Genomic DNA, 24,832 nt, shown 5'->3' on the forward strand with positions numbered 1-24,832 from the left:
TCGGCTAATTTCATTTGGAAATCCGTGGATTCGAGGTCGATTCGGATCGGTCTCCCTCTCTCCGAACCCTAACCTTTCCTTCTCGTCGTCGGTCGCCGTGGGCCTTCGCCGCTACCTTCTTGCCCCTTTAAAAGGATCCCCGGTGTCTCCTCTACCCGCCGCCACCCTCGCCTTCGTCTCTCGCCGTCGGAAGAGCCCTAGCGCCGTGGATCTCGTGCCGCAGTCGTCGCCGCCGCTCCAGCCGTGCGCCGCCGCCGTTCCGGTCGTCGTCGTCGCTCGGGGAGGTCGCCATCGTGGTCGCCAAGTCGCCGCCGTCCTTGTCCGCCCCTTTGCCGTCGCTGTAGACCGCCGGAGCACCACCGTCGTCGTCAAGCCGAAGGTCTCCGCCGCTTCGACCTCGTCGCTGACGTCGTCCGTTGCTCCTCCGCTGTTGCTTTGGTCACCGGTGAGTTCGCCGCGATGCCCGCATCGTCCTGGTGCCCTCCGTTCGTGCCGAAGCGCCGTCGTTCGCCGGCGAGCTTGCGCGCCCGAGCCGCCGAGCCGTATTTGCTGGTTAATATTGTTTAATTATTACTTAACGGTTTTATTAAATTCTGAAATGTTTATTAAATGCTGTTTATGCAAATGAAACCCTACTATGCCATCCTTTGTTATCCTGTGCACTTGCATATTTGCTGCGTGGCTTGCTCAGTATGTCATACACTCACCTTGCAATCATTCATCAGAGGAAGAGTTCTACAGTGATGCTGATGGTGTGGAGGATTAGGCGTAGCCCTGGTCAAGCTGCCTGTGGAGTGGAGTCGTCTGCGCCTTTTATCTTATCTTTCCGCTGCTTAGATCTTTATTGATTGAGAGGAACTATCTACCTCTGTAATGACATTTTATTCGCTTATTAATTAGAGTAATAATTGTACTCTATTATCAATTTGTTATTGTGTGCCTCGAATGATTCCTGGACGAGGGTTCACACACATGTAAGCGTTTGGAATTTTGGATAGAAATTCCGGGCGTGACAATGACATTCTAGAGCTTCATCTCTAATATATCCGAATCCACTCTGACAACAAAAATATAACAGACTAAGCCGTGCCGTAGGGGGCGGGGGGGGGCATTCTCCACATGGGACGGGGCCAAGGTGAGGAAAGCAAGCTGCACAAAGGATTAAAGTTCTTGTAAACTTGAAACTCAATTTGAGTGTTTATCCTAGCTAATATGATCCCTTCATCCTAGAATATAACAATCTAGAATTAGATGTGCTATCTAAACACATTGTAGTAGGTAATGTGTCATCTAATCTTAGATATAATCTAAAACGGAAGGTGAAACGGAGGGAGTACCTACATAGTAATGGCATGCCTATGTTGCTTAATTTGACCCGTGCAGCTGAGTATATGTGATGGAGACAAAAGTTACTTTCATGATGGCACCAAAGGAGATTTGTTGGGGTGCCTAATAGAACATGCATCCAAATGACACGACACACTTAGATTCTAATAGGACATCCAAGCAAAACAACACTTAGATCCTAATAGGACATCCAAGCAAAACTACATTTAGATCCTAATAGGACATCCAAGCAAAACTAACACTCTAGAGCAACCGATAAGGAATTGAAAAAAAATTTGTACCATCTTGTTGTCCATCATTCTTGACAAGAGGTAGTGTACAAAAAAAATATTTAGTTGAGCTCTCGCTCACTACGCATCACAGAAGTATAACCTAGATATAATTAATTCAGTATAGAAGCAAAAATTCAGCAGCAACAATGAGGGTAAAAACTAGAAAGAAGGATTTATGATGTTCCTCAGTTTATTCAGTCGCAAAAGATAGTTTACTGTAAACAAAATGGATAATAAACCTGATGTTTCAACAAAACTAGAGGAACTCTGTAAATTGTCCAGGTTCATCCCTAGAAGTTGGTTTCTCCTTACGGGACGGAGGGAGTATATGTGATGGACACAAAAGTTACTTTCATGATGAAACCAAAGGGTATTTGTTGGGGCACCTAACAGAACATCTATCTAAATGACATGACTCACTTAGATCCTAATAGGACATCCAAGCAAAACTAACACTCTAAAGCAACCGATGAGGAATTGAAAGAAAATATATGCCATCGCATCTATAAATAGACAAGCCCAATGAAAACCCTCCTCATCGTTTACACAGTTCAAGCATTATACAGCAAAAAAGAAAGATCTAGTGTCCCGCAGCAATGAAGATCATTTTCGTCTTTGCTCTCCTTGCTATTGCTGCATGCAACACCTCTGCGTAGTTTGATGTTTTAGGTCAAAGTTATAGGCAATATCAGCTACAGTCGCCTCTCCTACAACAACAACAGGTGCTTAGCCCATATAATGACTTCGTAAGGCAGCGATATGGCATAGCGGCAAGCCCCTTCTTGCAATCAGCTGCGTTTAAACTGAGAAATAACCAAGTCTGGCAACAGCTCGGGCTGGTGGCGCAACAATCTCACTATCAGGACATTAACATTGTTCAGGCCATAGCGCAGCAGCTATAACTCCAGCAGTTTGGTGATCTCTACTTTGATCGGAATCCGGCTCAAGCTCAAGCTCTGTTGGCTTTTAACGTGCCATCTAGATATGGTATCTACCCTAGGTACTATAGTACACCCAGTACCATTACCACCCTTGGCGGTGTCTTGTAATGAGTTTTAACAGTATAGTGGTTCGGAAGTTAAAAATAAGCTCATATATTATCATATGTGACATGTGAAATTTGGGGTGAAATAAATAGAAATAAAGTTGTCTTTCATATTTAAATACCATGCCTCTATAAGGATATATCCTAGTACATTGTCGTAACTAATTACCATCATCGGTACTCTACAATTTTACTGTGTTCTTACATTCGATCCGAAGCTACTTTGTTTTTAAGATATAAATGGAGCGTATAAAGGATGTCCGTCCTTTCATTCCAATAAGAACAATGTAACATCCTGAAAATGTGTCATTTTCTAATCCTGCATCATGCCGACTCTTATGTTTTTAATAACCTCCTAAACTTAGGATAATATAATTAGAGGGACCTCCTAAAACTAACTTGCACAGAATCCTTATGCGGTATTTAATTTCTTTTGTGTTTTCATTTAAAATATATTTGGTTAAATTGAGGTATTTCTTGATTTGGTTTAAAACCTTCTTTTGACTAAAATTCTTTTATTCAAATTTATTTTGAAAACCCCTTTCTATTTTTATGAATTATGGTCCAAGAAATTCTCCACTATTGTCCTAGAACCCAAACCAAACGATTCCAATTTTATTGGATTTAATTGTCGACCCATCCTTTGATTTTAAACCTATCCTTTAATTCCAAACCTATTCTTATTTGTTGCCAAATATCTAAATTCTTCCTTTTGATCTAGCCGCTAATTTAATTCCTGTGGCTTGATTTCCTTCTCGGCACAAGAATAATATTATTACAAATATTGTGAATAATTGCTCTTGTGCTAAGAAAATAAATTATATCCTTGTCACCTAAATTTCCTTTTAGCCTCAAACAATTCCTTGAAACCCTTGCCATATATTTTAGGGTTCAAATCCTATCCTTTTGCCTCAACCTATTTTCCTACCACATTCCCAAAAATATTGCACTCAAACTAGAACCCTTTTGGAAATTATATCCAAATATAATTTCCTTTCAAAATTCTCTATTCAAATTCCCTCCAAAATTCACAAATAATTCTTTATGGGCCGAGATCTTCTTTTCTCTCTTTCGGCCCTCCTCTCTCTTATGGCCTAGCTGGCCCAGGAGGCAACCGCCTCTCTCATCCTCTTCCAGGTGCGCACGCCGCCGCCAACGCCGTACGTCGCCGCTAAGAAATCGGCGCCGTCATTCTTTCCTTCACGTTGCCGCAGCCGTGCCTTCGTCGCCCTCCTCCTCTGCGAACCGACTTGAGCAACTGACCTCTGAAGCCTATAAATACCGGCGAGCCCGTCCCTTTCTCCCCCACACATCATCAGAGCCTCGAGCTCTTCCTCTCTCTCCTGCCATGTCCGGCCGCCGCCTACCGTCGGCCGATCTCCTTCACCATAGTTCAACAACCCAAACCATCGCGCCATCGGCTTTGCCTCGGCGAGATGAATCCGTTTTTCCCCTTTCCCTTCTCCTTTAGCCACCACCACAAGCCATCACCGCCACCATCCATGCCGGCCATGGTTGAGCTCCTGCCGTCGCCGTTCCGGCCATCTCCCTCTCCACCTTAGCTAGCTACCACCCTCCCCGGATGCGCGTCGCTCGGGAACATGTTTTTCCGCCGACGTAGCAGCCTCTCGACCACCGGAGCACCAGCGCCCCTTTCTCCCTCTCTTCTCCCTTCTCTCGGCTCTCTGTGAAGCGGGAGGAAGAAGAAGACGAGAAGAAGAGAAAGAAGAGAAAAGGGAATAGACACTGACAGGTAGGCCCATGAATAGTAACCTTTCATATTTTCTAGATTTATATTTTCTAGATTTTATTCAAATCCTATTTTTTAGAAGCCCATATCTCCTAAACCGTAGATCCGATCTCAGTGAAACCTGGACCTAAATTCATATAAATTCAAATGCTTCATTTTGATGCTCAATTTGCTATTTTATTTGAATTTAGGTTTGTCTTTTTAAATATTTTCTTTTATCCCAAAATACCCTTTAGCCACTAAAAAGCCGCCGGTTGGAACTTTACACCTTCCATGGGGACGTTTGCGGTCTATTGGCCCCGACGTCGAACCGTTAGTTGTAAAGCCCGGCAAAATCAAACCCAAGGTCGAAGTGCTGCTCCTGGCACCCCATGCCTCGATGCGTACAGCGGTTGGAGCTTCACTATTTCCTCGACCTCCATAGCACGCCGCACAGTTTGCTCTCGAGCCCTGTGTGATCCTAGCCGCTCCGCCGCCACTCATGGTTGTCGGAGTAACACTTCCGCCCCACTAAACCTGCACAAACCTCCCATCCCTCTAGCCGTTATATTGTCTATTGACACCGGCCGGAGAAGATACCAAACCTAGTCGTCATGCTTTAGTGACGAATAGAGAACACCCAAACCCTAGCCGATATTTATCTTACCTCGATATCGGCTTAGACAACTGAAACCTTAATCAGCCTACCATCCAAATCCCACATCCACTACAATATTACTTATCCGCCATATCTTAGCCACCTACTCTCCATCTACCCAGAACCTATACATAAAATATAGAACCTGGCCGATATACTGCCCTACTCCTCAATCGGCCTAAATATAACCGAACCCTAGATATAATCCTACCCAAACCCACTATCAGCCAATACCAGTCACATATCTGCTCAACCAGTTCAATTATCCACTATACTCCCTATCCACCAACCAGTCAGAGTCTGCACATAAAATATAGGTGACCTTAGCCGCTTAATTCCCTCTCTACCCCAGCCACCAACTTTTTAGAATCCACATATAAAATATCAGCGCAGTAATCCATATACCTGCATAAAAGAGATAGGCTATACCCTAAACCCTAGCCCTCTTAACCGTTTGTCGTTTTCTTATTATTCTATGGCTTTTATTGAATTTGGATCTTCCTCTTCTACAGTAGAATCTGTTATATTTTGGATGGCAACCTGTGGTATTTCAAGGATCGGATAATCAGGTTGTCTATTTCGGATTTATTTGCGTTGGAGCAAGGCAAGTTATTATTCCTCTACTTTGAACATAAATGCCCTATATTCTGTATCTCTGATACCTCATGCATTAGTCATATATGATTTCAAATGCATAACCTGAACATAGTAAACCGGATATACTAGCTTTTGCTGAGCTCTGTCTAGTTAGACTGCATAAAATATAATGAACTTAGATTGGGACAATACGGTAGAAATGGTTGATTTCCGGGTGGCTAGTACTGTTCCAACCGACATAAGATTGCCAAGTACATGTGAAGAATATACGAGTACGACCGCAATTCTCATATGGGCATAGACCTAGCTGATTAAGTTATCTAGCAAAGGTGGTACCTCTGTATAGTGGTTCTTCTTAAGTCCTCTTGCAAGAGGCAACTTACGCCGAGCAGGGCGATTATAATATTTACCGAGGCGCAGGTAAATATATTGATTATTGCGCGCTGTGTGTATATTGTGAAAACCTAGTTGGGATGACGGGGATCTCTCAACCAGTTCTCTCTAAAAACCTCAGGAACGCCAGAACTCCTCTCGCTGCTGATAACGTTACGTTCAGAGCGTATGAGGACTATAGTTCATGGAACAGGTACCACTGATGTTAGTAACCCAAAAGCTTTGCCATGACTAAGCTGATGAATATTAGCATGTCATGGATTGCGGGTAAAGCGTACATCTACTGCAGTATGAAAATTATTAAAACTATTCGAATAGCCGTGCTCGCGGTTATCGAGCATTGGGACTCACAATGGCATCTTGGTTAGAAACATAATTTCAAACTTTATTAAATACTGTTGCATATCAAACATTTCAGGATTTCTACTTCTTTATTCTCAGCTTTCTGCAATTAAACCTAGCTCTACTCAAATATTACCATTTCATACATTTATAATTGAATATAATAGCTTGCTGAGTACGTTGTACTCATCCTTGCTTCAACCCCTTTTTCAGAGTTAATTTGGAGTCTTGCCGAAGCCGGGAGTTCAATCATATAAGTTAATCTCATTTTAACTTAGTTCTCAAGTATAGATTAGATAGATGGTTTAAGTCTATAGCCAAACATTAGAGTTAAGACATCCTATAGCTTCTGCTGTGTTAGTTAGCCACAAACTTGTAAATACCCTTATATTTTGTAATAATATCTCCTTTGAAACCTTGATCAATTGTATGCAATGAAGATCCAGATCGTTAAACCTGTATCAATCTACTGATCCAGGGCTTGATACAGTCTAAACATGTCGGTTTCCAAATCATTAGTTTTGGGACCCGACAGAACAAACACAAAGCACATATGGCAAATAGTAAATCCACTACAACAAAATCAAAGACCATACAAAGCACGTAAAGATGTAGCAATCCACATTGATTCTTCATCCACTACTAAAACAAGCGCGTATGAAAGGCCGCATATGCATGATCATTGTGAATATGACATGCCCTTGTCGAGCAAACGTGTCACTTCATGCAAATATGTTGTTTCAAGCGACATCAATATATGGTTCAAAAATGGGTCCATATGATTTTTTTAAGCAACTTTTGTATAGAAACTTTTTGCAAAAAACACATTGTTTAGTAGTTTGAAAAGCGTGCGTGCGGAATACGATAGAGATGGGTTGGGAACCCTGGATTCCGAACACAGCCCAAGTCTATCCAAAAAGTTTAGACAAGAAAACACGTTTGGTACCGCATCTACAAGTAGAGCAAAATGGCGATTTCTCTTAAATCTCTCGAATGGTGATTTAAGAATTTAGTGCAAATCTAATCCTTGCTATAATCAAACGTTCGGTACCGCATCAACGGAACAATAAAAAGCACCTGGCGTACCATAATTTTGTCATTCTTGTTGAAATTTGTAATTTAAGATGCATGAGGCCACACGACCTTAATGTTCAACGTGTCATGCATTAGTGAAATAATAGCTCACAAAACGCAACAAATATAGCTAGATAACGGTTGCAATCCTTACCAAACTAACGTATAAAGTGAGCAATGAGTCATATCATTATCTCCCTAGCCTGCTAACCATCATGTACACCATCCAACTTCTAGGGATGAACTTGGACAAGGTTTAAGGTTTCGGGATGAATCTGAACAAATGATTGTTCAGGTTCATCCCTAGATGTTGGTTTCTCGTTATGGGACGGAGGGAGTATATGTGATGGACACAAAAGTTACTTTCATGATGAAACAAAGGGGATTTATTAGGGCACCTAAGAGAACATCTGTCCAAATGACATGACACACTTAGATCTTAATAGGACATCCAAGCAAAACTAACACTCTAAAGCCACCGATGTGGAATTGAAAGAAAATACGTGCCATCGCATCTATAAATAAACAAGCGCAATGAAAACCCTCCTTATCGTTCACACAGTTCAAGCCTTATACAACAAAATAGAAAGATCTAGTGTCCCGTAGCAATGAAGATCATTTTCGTCTTTGCTTGCTATTGCTGCATGCAGCGACTCTGCGCAGTTTGATGTTTTAGGTCAAAGTTATAGGCAATATCAGCTGCAGTCGCCTCTCCTGCTACAGCAACAGGTGTTTAGCCCATATAATGAGTTCGTAATACAACAGTATGGCACAGCGGCAAGCCCCTTCTTGCGATCAGCTGCGTTTCAACTAAGAAACAACCAAGTCTTTGAACAGCTCGGGCTGGTGCGCAACAATCTCACTATCAGGACATTAACATTGTTCAGGCCATAGCGCAGCAGCTACAACTCCAGCAGTTTGGTGATCTCTACTTTGATCGGAATCTGGCTCAAGCTCAAGCTCTATTGGCTTTTAACGTGCCATCTAGATATGGTATCTACCCTAGGTACTATAGTGCACCTATTACCATTACCACCCTTTGCGGTGTCTTGTACTGAGTTTTAACAGTATAGTGGTTCGGATGTTGAAAATAAGCTCAGATATCATCATATGTGACTTGTGAAACTTGGGGTGATATAAATAGAAATAAAGTTGTCTTTCATATTTAAATACCATGCCTCTATAAAGATATATTGTCACGCTCTGAAAATCGCCTAATTGAATAATTCATTCTTTAATGCATTTTTAGAAATTATTTTAAAAGCTTGCAAGTTAAACTCTAATAATCTAGGAAAAATCGCAACAAAAAACTGAGTTAGATAAAATTTCATCAAATACTTTGCTTGTTGATCTATTTTCTAGATTTTTCTGGGAATTATTTGAGCAAGGGAAGTATTTTTAATCAACGAAATAGCATTTCACGAATTATTCAAATAAGGAAAAGTTTGAAAACCTTTCTGTAGGCCGTGGGTCATTTTCGGCCCACAAAGCCTGCTGCTCCATTCCTTTCTTTTCTTTTCTTTTTCCTTTTTCTCTGAAAGTGTACAATGCCTCCCTTGGCACTGTTCATCTTCAACCTCAGGCCAGCCGACTGAGCCCGAGCTGCTGCCGCCTCCCCCCTTTGAATCCGCCTTCATCGGTTGCTCCTAAATTCGATTGGATGAGGGGAATTTATCTACCCGTTATCCTCTATCTTTTCCCTCAAAAAACCGGATTTTAATTCCTTGTATTTTACCCGAATCAAACTCGTTTAGAGTTTATCTCTCCAACCAAACCATCGGATTTTCCAGATTCGATTCCTTTCATTCCGTGTTCGATCTCTTTAATCCGAGCCTATAAATAGCATCCCCTAGTAGTCCTCTTCCGTTTGCGTCAAGTCCAAGCCGCAGCAGTCGCCTATAGCGCCGCCGCCGCGCAAACCCTAACACCGTCGCCGCCGTAGCCGTTTCAGCCGCGCCGCGCTGCTGCTGTGGTCGTCGCCACCGCCGCTTTCCGTCGCCATCGTCGGGTTCGCCAGGTGGAGGAGCATCCTGTCCACCCCTTTGCTGCTGCTGCATCTCGCCGGAGCGCCGTCGCCGACGTTGACCCGAGCCGAGCCGCCATCGGACCTCGTCGTCGGTCGTCGTTTGTCGTAGTTCTTTGCTTCGTTGAGTTCGCATCGTCGTCCTCTTCATGTTGGTGTCTTCGGAAAGCACAACCGAGCTCTTTAGCACTGGTAACCTCGTGGTCCTGTGCCATGGCCGGCGATGATGTCGTGATGACATCATAATTTCCTTTTTATTAGTTTTTCTGTATTAGATGAAAATCGATTAAACTTCAGAAATTCATAACTAAATCATCGTAACTCGGATTCAAGTGATTCAAGTTGCTAAATTCATCTAATATCGAGATCTACATGTAAAAAATATCCACATGTACTGTTTATGCTTGTTTTTGTACTGTTTTGTTGATTTTGTTCATTTGCTTTAGTTTCCAACGTTCCGGAGGAGAGCGTTTACGTTGAGGAAGGTTCAGAAGCGTTTGAAGAAGGTCAAGGCAAGTCACACAGATCCCAAACAACCCTTTGAGCATGTTGAACCCGTTTAAAGCTAATGTTTTATTTCCACTTATGCATTATTTTCGAATGTCATCGGGTTGTGAGCCTTTCCCATTCAATTATGGCTAACAATGACTTTATTTTCCTATGGGTAATAAATTGATTAGCTAGAATCTTATACATTGGTTTGGTTCAACTAAATGCTATATATCTAATTGCTTAGCCATGCTTAGAAACATTTGCTCATTAATGGGATGAATCATATTACATTATTACTTATGGTTAGATTTAATGGTAGCTTACGATGGTTAATCGTGTTATGATAATTAATTTATCATTAAAACCTGATTAAAGATGGGTTGTGAGTACATGGTTTTGATGGTCGTGCTCATGATAATTAAAGACTGGTTTGCGAGCTACTGTTGTGAAACATTAACCGTGCCAACCACAAGCCAGCGTGGGCAACGGCTTTACCTTTTGTATAGTATGGTTCATTATGGGGTGCTAGACTGAGAAGCAGCGAGAAGTCCGTGGGGGTCGCTGGGGAGTACATGCCTCTGGTTGTAGGGGGGTGATTATGATCCAGGATTGGTGCACTATGGTGAGTTGTGTTGTGCGAGGGGTACTGTCACAGTTCCTTTCTGAGGTACTGTGGTGGTATTGAGGCGCATGGTGACATGTCGTGGAGCTGTCTTGTGGGTACAGTGGTACATCTCTGGCCAGAGTAAAACTATTCGAATAGCCATGCCCGCGGTTATGGGCAGGTCTTACAATGTTTTTCGTGATTGGTCTCACACTACTCATTAATGATAATACTGTGATAATTAATTTGACTCCTGGTTTGGAATGGTATATTCCTCGTATGGTGGTTTGATTTGTACAACCAGGGTTGGTTGTTCAGATGAGGTTGGGCCTATGCAACACGGGTGTGTTGTATAGTGTTTATTTAATATTGCTTAATTACTTAACTGTTTTACTATTCTCTCAAATGTTTATTAAATGCTGTATATGCAAATGAGTTTTATTATGCCATCCTTTGCTATCCTGTGCACTTGCATATTTGCTGTGTGGCTTGTTGAGTATGTCATATGCTCATTCGTGCAATATTCATTCATCAGAGGAGGAGTACTTCAGTGAAGATGATGGTCAGGAGGATTAGGCTTTGTTCGGGTCAAGTTGCTTGTGGAGTGGAGTCGCCATAGCTGTTTAGTCTTTTGTTTTTTCTCTGCTGCGTAGAATTTTATTCTTTTGAGAGGAACTATCCACCTCTGTAATAATTTATTATTTTGCGAATATGAATTAGTAGTTTGATAGTTCTCTATTATCAATTTGTTATTGTGTGCCTCGGCTGATTCCTGGACGAGGATTTAACACACATGTAAGCGTTTGGAATTTTGGATAGATATTCCGGGCGTGACATATATCCTAGTACGTTGTCGTAACTAATTACCATCATCGGTACTCTACAATTTTACTGTGTGCTTACATTCGATCCGAAGCTACTTTGTTTTTAAGATATAAATGGAGCGTATAAAGGATGTCCATCCTTTTATTCCAATAAGAACAAACACAAAGCACATATGGCAAATACTAAATCCACTACAACAAAATCATAGATCATACAAAGCACGTAAAGAGGTAGCACTCCACATTGATTCTTCATCCACTACTTAAACAAGCGCATATGAAAGGCCGCATATGCATGATCATTGTGAATATGACATGCCCTTGTCGAGCAAACGTGTCACTTCTTCATGCAAATATGTTGTTTCAAGCAACATCAATATATGGTTACAAAATTTTAAACATTGGTATATTAATGACTTTCATATATGCATATTAATATCAATTGAAAAACATCTTGTTGTCCATCACTCCTAACGAGAGGTAGTGTACAAGACATTATTTAGTTGAGCTCTCGCTCACTTTGCATCACAGAAGTATAACCTAGACATAGCTAATTCAGTATAGAACCAAAAAGTGCAGCAGCAACAATGAGGGTGAAAACTAGAAAGAAGGATTTATTATGTTCCTTAGTTTATTCAACCACGAAAGAGTGACTTAAAAAATGTACACTTCTTCCAAAGTGAAAATTATGAGATGTCTTACTTATGGAATGCTCCTACACACTGAGATTGTTCTTGCTAACCTCTCGTTTCTATGAGAAGTTTATTCTAACATAGCAAGTCGATAGTTTACTACAAACAAAATGGATAATAAACCTAATGTTTCAACAAAACTACAGGAACTCACGCATGATGTACCCGAAGGAAACAGGTTTTTTGACACACTACAAATATGTGGTAGTCCTTTTCCATCTCGAAAACGAATCAACGCTGTGTTTCGAATCAGCTGTTCCCAACATACGAATTGCGCACAGAAAACGTAGCGCTCCATTAGAACGTGATTAATTAAGTATTAGCTATTTTTTTTTTCAAAAATAGGTCCATATGATTTTTTTAAGCAACTTTTGTATAGAAACCTTTTGCAAAAAATACACCGTTTAGCAGTTTGAAATGCTTGCGCGCGGAATACGATGGAGATGGGTTGGGAACCCTGGATTCCAAACACAGCCCAAGTCTATCCAAAAAGTTTAGACAAGAAAACACGTAACAAGTTGGTTTACAGAAATACGAATTAGATCAATCCTGCACTACAAGTAGAGCAAAATGGTGATTTCTTCTAAATCTCTCGAATGGTGATTTAAGAGTTCAGTGCAAACCTAATCCTTGCCATAAACAAACGTTCGGTACCGCATCAACGGAACAACAAAAAGCACCAGGCGTACCATAATTTTTTCATTCTTGTTGAAATTTTTAATTTAAGATGCATGAGGCCACACGACCTTAATGTTCAAGGTGTCATGCATTAGTGAAATAATAGCTCACAAAACGCAATAAATATAGCTAGATAACGGTTGCAATCCTTACCAAACTAACATATAAAGTGAGCGATGAGTCATATCATTATCTCCCTAGCCTGCTAATCATCATGTACACCATCCGATCCCAAAAATTACAACTTCTAGGGATGAACCTGGACATGGTTTAGGGTTTAGGGATGAATCTGGACAAATGATTGTTCAGGTTCATCCCTAGATGTTGGTTTCTCCTTACGGGACGGAGGGAGTATATGTGATGGATACCAAAGTAACTTTCATGATGAAACCAAAGGGGATTTGTTGGGGCACCTAATAGAACATCTGTCCAAATGCCACGACTCACTTAGATCCTAATAGGACATCCAAGAAAATCTAACACTCTAAAGCAACCGATGAGGAATTGAAAGAAAATACGTGCCATCGCATCTGTAAATAGACAAGCGCAAAGGAAACCCTCCTCATCGTTCACACAGTTCAAGCATTATACAACAAAATAGAAAGATCTAGTGTCCCGTAGCAATGAAGATCCTTTTCGTCTTTGCGCTCCTTGCTATTGCTGCATGCAGTGCCTCTGCACAGTTTGATGTTTTAGGTCAAAGTTATGGGCAATATCTGCTACAGTCGCCTCTCCTGATACAGCAACAGGTGCTTAGCCCATATAATGAGTTCGTAAGGCAGCAGTATGGCATTGCGGCAAGCCCCTTCTTGCAATCAGCTGCGTTTCAACTGAGAAACAACCAAGTCTGGCAATAACTTGGGCTGGTGGCGCAACAATCTCTCTATCAGGACATTAACATTGTTCAGGCCATAGCACAGCAGCTACAACTCCAGCAGTTTGGTGATCTCTACTTTGATCGGAATCTGGCTCAAGCTCAAGCTCTGTTGGCTTCTAACGTGCCATCTAAATATAGGATATACCCTAGGTACTATGGTGCACCCAGTACCATTACCACCCTTGGCAGTGTCTTGTAATGAGTTTTAACAGTATAGTGGTTCGGAAGTTAAAAATAAGCTCAGATATCATCATATGTGACATGTGAAACTTTGGGTGATATAAATAGAAATAAAGTTGTCTTTCATATTTAAATACCATGCCTCTATAAGGATATATCCTAGTACGTTGTCGTGACTAATTACCATCATCGGTACTCTACAATTTTACTGTGTGCTTACATTCGATCCGAAGATACTTTGTTTTTAAGATCAATCTTTCGAGCTTCAAGCCGATCGATATTTGACTTGATCGGGCCTTGAGACAGCTGATCAAGCTTGGACTTCTCTACATGCAGAAGCTGCCGATTGTGCTGGATTGTAGCTTCAATATCTTTGCGTTCCCGGCGATCGACTAATCTCTGCCTAGCCTTCTCCAGCTTGAATCGGTGTTGCTCAAGGTAAACAGCTGGAGTAAGGGCATCGGCTAGTTCATCTGGGAGTAGAGCTTGGATGTCTGTAAACCTTACCCGGATCGAGCCACAGTTGGTCACCAAGTTGTCTAGTGATGTTTCTAGCCGATGAGAAATATCTTCCAGTGTTTTTCTCACATCATCGGATAGGGGAGCTAAGGCTTTGCTTGAAGTATCTTCTTCTGCTTCATCAACGTAATCTCTGTCACGACCGAGAAAAATACATTTTCCCGAACGCTAGTGTATTAATCCCCGTCACAGGAAAAGCCGGGGTACACCACACAAACATGGTACAAAAGGCACATCTTTATTATATCGATAATATTTATATTATTACAAAGGCACTTAAGGCCTGACAATCAAAAATAAACAGCAGCGGACTAGCGGGCCTACGGCTCCATCTTCACAGGCGCTCAACTAGGGTATAAGCCAGGACTCCACCTAAGACTTCTTCTCCAAAGCTTCTCTTACTGAAGGGGGGGAAAGATTGAGCAAGAATGAGCACAACCACAGTACTCAGCAAGCCACACCGGCTGATGCATGATTAATGCAAGGGGGTACAAGGGGTAATAATATCGGGGTTAAGTTTTGCAGTAAACAGCATTAAAAGTCACTTAGTTGCTCAAAGCTACTTTGTAAACACGGTTCTAGAGCTATACAATATTATTAATCAAGGCCGTGAACCCACACGAACCTGCCTTAACCCAAGGCCTACGATGATTCAGACCGAACTGGCAACCCGACCCTGGGTCCCAGCTCGTCCCAAGCCAACCCAGGCCAACCATTCCACATTTTAGTTGTTAAGCAAATTTTAAGAATTAAAACACTAACTTGGGTACATTGCTAGGCTTGCCCATAACCGAGGGCGCGGCTATTCGAATAGGTTATACTCTGATCAGAGGTGTACATCTTTACCCACAAGACACATCTTCCTCACGTGTAACCACGTGCCACATACCACCACGGTATACGGACGGAAGACGTGACATAGTTCCCAACCCATCCTAGCCATAAACAAGAGTACCGACCCAACCCCACCTACGGCCGGAACCCCCGGGACAGGTAGGCAGGACTGAGCCCCCAGCAGCAGGACACCGGCCCTGTGCCATGACATCTCGACTACCGGGCCGCAGCTCGTGTAGCCTTCATTTGTCCTAGAGATGTCCATCGACACCCGACTTCGTCCATCTCCATCCGTGTACTTTTGTTTATAACCAGACTAAGCCACAAACTAAGCCTTACCCACTAGACATGTGGAAGTACGGTAGTGCTTTGCAACAGAGGCCCGAGCTTAATCCTTATATTGGCCAGGGTGCTACTTCCCACAACTAGCATGCACCCAAACCCCACCGAAAAACAGGTTTTAGGGGCTTTGAAAGAGGAAGAGAGGGGTATGTCCAATTCCACCATAAGCCAACCATTCCATAGTATCCAAGAGATATGAATATTCCCAAAGTCTAAAGTTATAAAAACCACCTAATGTTGTCCTATTAATCAGCGAAGCATCTACCTAAATTCATACTAGTGGAACCATGAATAGAGTACCCACTAGTTGGGGTTTTGTTTATTCTAGGGTGAACAAGGTAATAATAACAATAGCAATAATAATGTCTTAACAAAGGTAAATAGGCATGGCTAAATAAAACAGTGATAACGCGGGAATTTAAATAAAGCGGTAATGCATTAATTTAAATCAAAATAATTTTATAAACTGGGATTCAATATGCTCAAGGATGATGTGACTTGGCTTGCTCACTTTCCCAAACGTCAGCTTCAACTTCCACGAAGAGCGGATCTTCCGAAGGTGCAGCGTCTACACGACCAACGGAAAAGAAAAGGCTTTTACTCTAATAAACTCCATATAACAAGCAGAAACAAAGCACAAAAATGGGTTCTTGACTTTTTAAGGAAAAATTAGAGACTTGAACGGTCCAATTCCGAGTTCAAATGGCCAAGTTATGGTCATTTGAAGTTTATATGCTCTTTAAATGAATATTTGCGAATTTCTTCATTTAAATTCTAATTTAAAAAAAAGTTTATTGCGTCAGCCGAGGGGGAGCGGCGCGCGGACCGGGTTCACGGGAGTGGGGCCCACGCGGCAGCCTCACGGTCCACGGTGGACCGGGTGCACCCGGGCTCGCACCGGCCAGCGCCGTGGGCCCCACGCGTCAGCCGCACCCAAGGGCGCGGGCGGCTGACGGCCGGGTCCCACGCGGCGGCCACTTGGCGCTCCCGAGGGCGGCCACGCCGGCGCGATCGGCCGGAGGCGGCGCGCCTGCGCCCCGATGGTCGCCGCCGGCGACCATAGGCACGGCGGAGCGGCGGCCGAGAGAGGGGAGGGAAAGGGGAAAACGAAGAGGCGGTCCACGGCTCACCCTAGGCCGACGGCGACGACGAAAAGGCAGCCGGAGAGGAGGAAGGCGGCGGCGCGGCTCGGGTCGACGGGGACGGCGGCGCTCCGGCGGTTGGCGACCGAAACAGAGGGGTGGACGAGGTCGGCGAGGATGCGGCGAAGCCGAAGGAGGCGGCGCCGAGGTGGGAGGCGCTCCGGGGCGACGACGGCGGCGGACCGGAGCTCGGCGGCGACGGCGGAGAGAGAGAGCGACGTCGCGAGCTCGAATCCGGCGAGGAGGAAGGGCTGCGAGAGGCGGAACCGGACGGAGGAGGTGCGGGGAGGGTTTAAATAGGGTTGGAAGGGGGAGAGAGCGGCCGGGGAGGAAGGAAACCGCCACGGGAGGTCGGCCGCCATCAGTGGCGCCGGCGAGATTTGCGGGGGCAAATCCGCCCGTTTGAACGCGAGAGAGAGAGGGAAAAATGGGGGAAAGAGAGAGGGGATCACAGGGAATATTTCCCCCCGCTTTATTGCACGCGGGGACGACGGGAGGCGGAGGGATTCGCGGCGGCGGCGGCGCTAGGGCGCGGGCGGCGGGAGCGGCGGGAGGATAGGGATGACAGGTGGGCCCCACCCGTCAGCGAGGGTGGCGGGTGGGCCCGTCCGTCAGCGGCGTGCGCGCGGGGAGAGGCCGAGTGGGCCGCGGGGAGAGGAGGGAGAGGGGAGGGAGATTGGCCGGGCCAGCCCAAAAGAGAGAGAGGGAAGGAAAAATAGAGGGAGGGAGAGAGGACTTTGGCCGCGGGCCGAGAGAGAGAGAGAGGTCTTTGGGCCAGACTTGGCCCAAAGGGAGGAGGGGGATTTATTTTTTTGTTTTTCTTTTTAGGAAACTTTGATAATTGTTGTTGTTGTTTAATAAATATTTTTGGTGCTCTGAAAATTCAAGTAAAATTTGAGGTTTCCTTTTAGACCAAGGAGAATTTAACAAAAATTCTCCGGACCACATCCGAATTTTTCTGGCACGTATTTTAGTGTTTGTCAATTTCTTTTCGAATTTTAATTAATTCTATTATTCCTTTTAGAAAATGATTTTTATTTTGGGATGAATTTATCAGGACGTGACAATCTCTGATGTCAAAAGAGAAGAGATCGGCTAGAACCTGCAGATACAATTCCAGAAAGAGTATGAGCTGAGTAAAATGTAGCCGATCAGATGGTTGACACAAAGGAAAACTTACTGGGATAGCAGGGGCAGCTGGTTGTTCTTCTTCCTCGATGTGATGACTCCCCACAGCCGATAGAGTCTGGTCACTTGACGGTTGCTGTACAGGAGGAGAAGAAGGAGGAGGCTGTAGAATAGACAAGTGTTATATAGAGCCAGATGAGTTTGATTAAGTAAAATAATTAAAGACATCTTACTGGTGGAGCCGACTTGACAATCGTAGCTGTTGACTTTTTCTTCACAGCAGTTTTCTTTTTCTACAACCATAAAGTCTATAAGTAATTAGCAGAAGAGGGAAGTAATTTTAGAAGAAGTCAAAGAGAGATACTTACCCTTGTAAAATGAACGGGGGCAGAAGGTGTTGGAGGCGTTTGCTTGGGTGAAGCCGATGGTGTTCTTTCTGTGTCACTCATTTCGGCTACAGCCTGGTCAACATCTTCACCAATTTCCTCTTCATCTAAGGCTTGTTCAATAGATGGATCCAAGGCAGGCAGATCATTAGCCGGCTTATCTGTTGGCTTGGTTTTCTTGAATTTGGCCTTTTTCTTTGGAGCTAAGACCAAGGTACTCACGGCTGATGATCTGGTTTTCCTTTTCTTGCCTGCATCGGCTGGTTCCCTGGTTAGGCCGTGAAGGAGAGTTGAAGTCTTGGGGGCATGGTAGCCGATAACAAGGGGAGATAGTTCACCTTCATTCGGAATTAGACCTGAAGCATATTCAATATTCTTGCCACTGTTACTTTGATGAGGAGGGGAGGACTCTGTTGTCTGCAGAACAGGAGCAAAAGATACATCTGAGCAGCTCAGCTGATAGCTTTGCTCCAGCATCGGTTGGTGTGGATGCATATTCTCCATATGACATACATCTGCGATGGGTGCGTTCTTCTCCGTCATCTTCCACAATCGGCTCTGGCAATGGGAATTCAGCTTCTGTTACAGATGGCCGATTGTCACGTCCTGATAAAATAATCCCGAAATAAAAATCATTTTCTAAAAGGAATAATAGAATTAATTAAAATTCGAAAAGAATTTGGCAAACACTAAAATGCGTACAAGAAAAATTCGAATGTGGCCCGGAGAATTTTTGTTAAATTCTCCTTGGTCTAAAAGGAGCCCTCAAATTTTACTTGAATTTTCAGAGCACCGGAAATAATTATTAAGCAACAAAAACAATTATCAGAGTTTATTAAAAAGAAAAAGCTAAAAATAATCCTCCTTTTCCTTTGGGCCAAGTTTGGCCCAAAGTCCTCCCCCTCTCTCTCTCGGCCCGCGGCCAAAGTCTCCGTCTCCTCCCTCTCTTTCCCTCCTCTCCCGGGCCTCCCCTCCCCCTCCCGGCCCACTCCCTCCTCCTCCTTCCTCCCGGCCTGCCTCGGCCCAGCAGCCCGGCCCAAGCCGCAGCGCCCTCCTGCCCTAGCCGCACGCGCACGTGCGCCGCACGCGCGTTGAGCGCGCCTCCCGCGTGGGTCCCGCCTGTCAGGCGCGCCCCCAACCTCCAGCCGCCGGCCTCCTTCCTCTCTCTCCCGTGAACCCTAGCGCCATTTCCTCCTCCAAATCCGCCCCGAATCCAACCGTTCTTTCCAAATTGATTGGGGGGAATTAATCCCCATTCCTTCCTCTTTGATTTCCCCCGTTTTCCCCCTTGAATGGCTCCCCCAATCGCCGGGAACGGACACGCCAACTCCGGCCACCTTCCATGGCCACCGGCCGCCATTTCCGCCGCCGTTCCCCGCTCCTCCCGTGCTCGGCTCGCTTCCCTCCGCTATAAAACGGAATCCCCTCGCTCCGTTCTATCGTTTTAGCCCCCTCCCGCGATCTCCCGTGGTCCCTAGCCACCTCCCCGCCGTCGTCCCCTCTCTCCCGTGCCGCCGGCCGTCTTCAGCCGCCCCTGCCGCCGCGTTAGCACGCCGGCCGGCTGTGCCGTCGCCTCCTCCAGCGTCGCAGCCGCCTCCTCTTCGCCGGCCTGCCCTCTGTTTCCCGCGAAGACCGCCGGAGGCGTGTCCCCGCCGGCAACCGGTGGCATTGCCGCCACCCACTGCCTCCAGCCGCCCCTGCCGCGCCGCTCAAGTGCGGGCCGGCTACGCCGTCTCCTCCCTCGGCGTCGCCGCGTCGACCTCCACCCCGGCCTACCCTCTGATTCGTCCGGAGACCGCCATCGCCCACGCCGGCCTCTCCATCCTCTTCGTCGCCGGCGTCCCTTCGGCCGCCCCTCCCTCCTCCCCGGCTCGTCGGCTCGCAGCGCCACCACCACCTCCGGCATCGCAGTGGCAAGGTCGCCCTCGGCCTCGCCTCCCCTTCGACCGAACCCCGCCAGTGTTCGTCGTCGTCGTCATCGTTCCTCCTCGCCGGCTTGTCGTCTCGCGGCGCTGCCTCCGTCGTCGGCATCGCAGCGGCGTGTTCCGCGCCGTCCTCGTCTCCGTGCAGCCGCTGCCGGCTGCCCTCGTCACCCCCTCGCCGGCCCCGGTCGTCGTCGTCGTCGTCCTCTCGTCGTTCCCGGTCATCGTGGCGTTCGTCCCTCCGTCGAGCCGTTCTCGTCCGTCCTCGGTGTTTCGTCAAGGTCGCTGTAGCCGTCGTCGTCTTCGTCCTCGGCTCCGCGTCATCAAGCCTCGTGCCGGCCGCGTCTCGCCTTCGTCCAAGGATCGCCGCCGAAGTCATCCCCTCGCCGTTCGTCTCCGTAGTTCCCGGCCGCCTCCGCCGCGCCCGTTCGTCGTTGTCGTTCCCACGCCTCGTCGCGTGGTGGTAAGGATCCCTCTCCCTCGCTTCCCCGTCCTTGTTCTTTCGGTGTCGCCCGTGCTCGTTGTGCGGTTGTCGGCCCCGGTACCCGTATACCGGTGTCGGTAGTCGTCCATGTGTGCGTGTGGTGACCGTGTTAGTGTGCCCGCTCGGTAGCCACTTGGTTTCCACGTGTGCAACCCGTGTGGTGTCTAGTGGAGTCCGTTTGTCGGCCACTCGCCTCGGTTGACACACGGGATCCGCTTCCGTCGACCCGTGGACCGTCTCTGTATACTCGGTCTACCGCGGTCCTTTTTGTTGACATGTGAGGTCCGCATGTCAACGGCGCAGCCTTTCTGTCTTTTCTAGGCTAGCGCTTACACATGTTTTATAGTTGCAAAGCTTAATTATAATAATCCGCAAATCTCCATATAACAGCACTAAACTTCGGATGATCATATCTTGGTCATACGAACTCCGAATCGACCCGTTCAAGTCTCCTAATGCTTGTTATAACCTAAAGAACTGTGTGCTTTCTTTTTATGTATTGTTATTGCTTCTTTATAGGCTTGTAGCTTTGCTTGTGTGCTTCGCGTAGCTTTCGTCGTTCCGGAGGTTCCCGAAGCGTGGTTCGTGGTCGTCGCCGAAGGTTCGGAAGGCCGTTCTCTCTGAGCAAGGCAAGTCACATCATCCTTGAGCATATTGAATCCCAGTTTATAAAATTATTTTGATTTAAATTAATGCATTACCGCTTTATTTAAATTCCCGCGTTATCACTGTTTTATTTAGCCATGCCTATTTACCTTTGTTAAGACATTATTATTGCTATTGTTATTATTACCTTGTTCACCCTAGAATAAACAAAACCCCAACTAGTGGGTACTCTATTCATGGTTCCACTAGTATGAATTTAGGTAGATGCTTCGCTGATTAATAGGACAACATTAGGTGGTTTTTATAACTTTAGACTTTGGGAATATTCATATCTCTTGGATACTATGGAATGGTTGGCTTATGGTGGAATTGGACATACCCCTCTCTTCCTCTTTCAAAGCCCCTAAAACCTGTTTTTCGGTGGGGTTTGGGTGCATGCCAGTTGTGGGAAGTAGCACCCTGGCCAATATAAGGATTAAGCTCGGGCCTCTGTTGCAAAGCACTACCGTACTTCCACATGTCTAGTGGGTAAGGCTTAGTTTGTGGCTCAGTCTGGTTATAAACAAAAGTACACGGATGGAGATGGACGAAGTCGGGGGTCGATGGACATCTCTAGGACAAATGAAGGCTACATGAGCTGCGGCCCGGTAGTCGAGATGTCATGGCACAGGGCCGGTGTCCTGCTGCTGGGGGCTCAGTCCTGCCTACCTGTCCCAGGGGTTCCGGCCGTAGGTGGGGTTGGGTCGGTACTCTTGTTTATGGCTAGGATGGGTTGGGAACTATGTCACATCTTCCGTCCGTATACCGTGGTGGTATGTGGCACGTGGTTACACGTGAGGAAGATGTGTCTTGTGGGTAAAGATGTACACCTCTGATCAGAGTATAACCTATTCGAATAGCCGCGCCCTCGGTTATGGGCAAGCCTAGCAATGTACCCAAGTTAGTGTTTTAATTCTTAAAATTTGCTTAACAACTAAAATGTGGAATGGTTGGCCTGGGTTGGCTTGGGACGAGCTGGGACCCAGGGTCGGGTTGCCAGTTCGGTCTGAATCATCGTAGGCCTTGGGTTAAGGCAGGTTCGTGAGGGTTCACGGCCTTGATTAATAATATTGTGTAGCTTTAGGATCGTCTTTATAAAATAGCTTTGGGCACCTAAATGACTTTTAAATGCTGTTTACTGCAAAACTTAACCCCTATATTATTACCCCTTGTACCCCCTTGCATTAATCATGCATCTGCCGGTGTGGCTTGCTGAGTACTGTGGTTGTACTCATTCTTGCTCAATCTTTCCCACCCTTCAGTAAGAGAAGCTTCGGAGAAGAAGTCTTAGGTGGAATCCTGGCTTATACCCCAGTTGAGCGCCTGTGAAGACGGAGCCGTAGGCCCGCTAGTCCGCTGCTGTTTATTTTTGATTGTCAGGCCTTAAGTGCCTTTGTAATAATGTAAATATTATCGATATAATAAAGATGTGCCTTTTGTACCATGTTTGTGTGGTGTACCCCGGCTTTTCCTAGGACGGGGATTAATACACTAGCGTTCGGGAAAATGTATTTTTCTCGGTCGCGACACCGATTGACAACCTTCATGACTATCAGGTTTAATCAAGTTTGCAGCAGCCACCATGGTCCACCTGCTCCAACTATTGAGCCGACGGCTATCTTAGCCGATGCATTGTTCAACATTTGGTACAGATAGCCGAGAAGGATTTTGCCCAAAGGAAATTCTTTCTTTGATTGTAAGGCTTCGGCTACAAACTGCCAGTTGGTTGTAGGGCCACAACTGGATCCACAGAAGAGGAACTTTTCCAGCCACATGAGCAAGAAAGCTACATGCTCTCGAGGGGTAACAGATCCTTGGCCCATATATGCCGCCACATAGCTAGACCAGCCACCTATGCTTTTGGTCTTTCACTCAAATTGGTTCTTGGTGTTCATACTCATAGGGTTAGCCTATGACGTTACATCTAATCCAGTAACCATGGTGATGTCAATTAAAGTTGGAGTCATCGGCCATTGGTTGAATAAGAAGGCATTGATGGTGTTGGACCAGAAGTAGGTGGCGGAAGTTATCAGAGGTTCGTCCTTAGCAGAATTGGCTATGGCGAGAGCAAGCGCTTGGCCGATTCCAATCTCATCCCAGTGAACATTCTTAATAGCCGATACGCGTTGGTACCAGGTGGTCCAGATCTTATTAGGTGTAGGTTTTTCAAGAGATGGCCAAGACTTGAAGGTATTCATCCAGTGACCCAGGTTAGGGTTGGCTAATCTAAAGGGGATCCGGTTGGTTTCACCGATGATGAACTCAGTGGGGTCAAGATTGCCGATTGGGCCAAGAAAATAGTGGTTTTGGTGCGAAAGGCTAGGAACTGCGACTAGGTTGGAAAGATGCTACAAATCCAAAACAACCGAGAAAAAGAGAGCGATGTAAGATAGGAGAAAATCGATCTGCTGCTAAGAAAGGGGATTTAGCCGATTGGGACTTACCTCAGTGTACTCGACTGATAGTGTATCAGATGGGTTGGTGGAGGACGACATCGCTGCGGGTGGAAATCTCGCCGGAGATGAAGTCGCCTGGTAGTCGCTTTTGCATCGGAGGAATTGCCGGAGAGAAAGAGGATAAAGTTTCGCTTGAGTGGTGAAAACGGAAGTCACGGTGTGAGATTTCTCGTGGGTGACGGTTAGTATTTAAAGCATGGCAGTAACGGTCGGAAAACGGCAAAGTGCGAAACTTGCTCGGAGTCGATTTACAGCAAATCCGAAACATTACCAAATATTCCGGACTTGGAGGGCATGTGTTAACAACCAAAATTGGTAATATCGGCATCGGGAAAGAAGATTAGATCGAAGCAAAATCGGAGGCGGAGATCGAGTTCGAAAACAGAGCAGGAATCGGCCGGAGTTAAGATCGGCTACGATAAGATCGGCTGAGTCTGAGTCGGACTAGGTGGGCTGATGTAGCCGATCCCGACAATACGACTTGATGTGTGATGTCAGGTTGGATTGAGGTGCTTCAAGGTGATTGCCGCACATGGATAGAGTCATAAGGAGGCGATTGTATCTATTAATTAGATGTTTTATGTAATTTCCTTAGAGATACGTTTGGGCAAAAAGTCTGCCGCAAAGACTTATGGTATCTTAGAGTTTGTTAGAGATAGTAGTCGTGTCCGTTATGGACATATCTTGTAATTCTCGGGTATAAATAGACCCGAGCCCTATGTAACTTTTTAACACACACGTTCAATACAATTTCGGCGCATCGTCAGCCTTTTGCTTTAGTTTTGTTTTGACGAGTTCTTGCTTTCGGGTTGAGCTGCATCGGTTTCGATGTTCAACAAGAGGTAAAACTTGTTATGACGTTTTGTGTTCTCGGGATTAGTGCTTCTATCTTTATGATACTCTAATCTTGTTTATGTAATTCGTCGAGTTATCATATATTTTACATAATCTCTGGCAATATCGCTATCTAACCTACGATCGGCTAACATCTGTCGGTGGAGGGCAGCCGATTAGGTTAGATTCCGACGTTGATTTAGATTATGTAAGATGTCTACCACTCTATGAAACTCCCAGCGGCTTGATTGTCTAGATATTGTTCTTCTTTTCATTCTTAATGCTGCATCAGCTTAGTTTGATCTATTAAGTC

At 45.4% G+C, this 24,832-nt stretch overlaps 2 long non-coding RNA genes across 2 annotated transcripts; both read left to right on the top strand.

The window, feature by feature from the left end:
* Positions 1-8,210: 8,210 nt before the first annotated feature.
* On the top strand, positions 8,211-13,961 carry LOC136356597 (uncharacterized). Its single transcript, XR_010741604.1, has 2 exons — positions 8,211-8,463; positions 13,798-13,961. It is a non-coding gene; the product is annotated as an uncharacterized lncRNA (long non-coding RNA).
* Positions 9,000-11,445, top strand: LOC136356595 (uncharacterized). The gene is made up of 3 exons (XR_010741602.1): positions 9,000-9,672; positions 9,927-9,992; positions 11,112-11,445. It is a non-coding gene; the product is annotated as an uncharacterized lncRNA (long non-coding RNA).
* Positions 13,962-24,832: the final 10,871 nt, after the last annotated feature.

The sequence above is a fragment of the Oryza sativa genome, chromosome 5 (genome assembly GCF_034140825.1).
Source record: "Oryza sativa Japonica Group chromosome 5, ASM3414082v1".
NCBI lineage: Eukaryota > Viridiplantae > Streptophyta > Magnoliopsida > Poales > Poaceae > Oryza > Oryza sativa.